The sequence below is a fragment of the Furipterus horrens genome, unplaced genomic scaffold (genome assembly GCF_987537825.1).
Source record: "Furipterus horrens unplaced genomic scaffold, mFurHor1.1.pri manual_scaffold_17, whole genome shotgun sequence".
Classification (NCBI taxonomy): domain Eukaryota; kingdom Metazoa; phylum Chordata; class Mammalia; order Chiroptera; family Furipteridae; genus Furipterus; species Furipterus horrens.
The window spans coordinates 38,779,813-38,781,335 of NW_028327187.1; the positions used below are offsets into that span (position 1 = coordinate 38,779,813).

The 1,523-nt window shown below is 52.0% G+C and overlaps 1 pseudogene; it reads left to right on the forward strand.

Moving 5' to 3' along the window:
• The first annotated feature begins 209 nt into the window (after positions 1–209).
• LOC149990839 (cyclin-dependent kinase 5 pseudogene) lies at positions 210–1,177 on the forward strand (annotated as a pseudogene).
• The last annotated feature ends 346 nt before the right edge of the window (positions 1,178–1,523 follow it).

Below are 1,523 nucleotides of genomic sequence, written 5' to 3' on the forward strand. Positions count from 1 at the left end.
TGCTCTATAGTCCAACCAGGGAGGACTCTCAAACCCACACAGTGCAGCGCTTAAACTTTTTGGCTGTGAAGGATTACAGAGTCTCAAAAACCAAAGAACAATTCACACAACAGAGTGTCACTCATCTTGGGCTAGCCATAATGCCAAATAGCAGGGGCCTTATAGAGGGCTAGAAAACACTAATTAAGACCCTACAGGCAGCTGCCGCAATGCAGAAGTACGAGAAACTGGAAAAGATTGGGGAAGGCACCTATGGGACCATGTTCAAGGCCAAAAACCAGGAGACTCATGAGATCGTGGCTCTGAAACGAGTGAGGCTGGATGATGATGATGAGGGAGTGCCAAGTTCTGCCCTTCTGCCTACTCAAAGAGCTGAAGCACAAGAACACTGTCAGGCTTCATGATGTCTTGCATAGCGACAAGAAGCTGACTTTGGTTTTCTTTTTTTTTTTTTTTTTTTTTAATTTTGGTTTTTCAATTACAGTTGTCCCCTTTTCCCCTAATTTCTCTCCCCCACCCAACCCATGACTTTGGTTTTTGAGTTCTGTGACCAGGACCTTAAGACAGCTGCAATGGTGACCTGGATTCTGAAATTGTGAAGTCATTCCTCTTCCAGCTTCTGAAAGACCTGGGATTTTGTCACAGCCGCAACGTGCTGCACAGGGAACTGAAGCCCCAGAACCTGCTCATAAACAGGAAAGGGGAGCTGAAGTTGGCTGATTTCGGTCTGGCCCAAGCCTTCGGGATCCCCGTCTGCTGTTACTCAGCAGAGATGGTTACACTGTGGTACCGCCCACCAGATGTCCTCTTTGGGACCAAGCTGTACTCCACGTCCATTGACATGTGGTCAGCCAGCTGCATCTTCGTAGAGCTGGCCAGTGCGGGGCGGCCTCTGTTCCCCGGCAATGACGTTGATGACCAGCTGAAGAGGATCTTCCGACTGCTGGGGACACCGACTGAGGAGCAGTGGCCCGCCATGACCAAGCTGCCAGACTATAAGCCGTACCCGATGTACCCAGCCACAACCTCTTTGGTGAATGCCGTACCCAAGCTCAATGCCACAGGCAGGGACCTGCTGCAGAACCTCCTGAAGTGCAACCCCGTCCAGTGCATCTCGGCAGAGGAGGCCCTGCAGCACCCCTACTTCTCTGACTTCTGCCCCCTCTAGGCTCCCAGACCCCGGCCACCAGGCTGGGTCCTGGCCTCTTTCAGCCCCCTCCTGGGAGGGGAGGAAAAGCAAGGACATATGGAGTGCTGAGCTCCAGTTGTGCTGGGCCCACCAGCGGGGAGGTGCACTTGCCTGGGTTCTCCCTCCTTCCACAGATTTTATTTAATTTCATAAATTGGCTCCTTTCCCACACACACACAAAAAAGACCCTACAGTTTCCGGCCACTAAAGCTGACCTCCTCTCCTTTTGGGGACTTGCCAACTTTTTCCGTGCCTGGGTTCCAGTGTTCGCGATACTGGCAAAAACCCCTCTACCAGGCTACAGTTGGAAATCCCTCTGACCCCCTAGATGAGG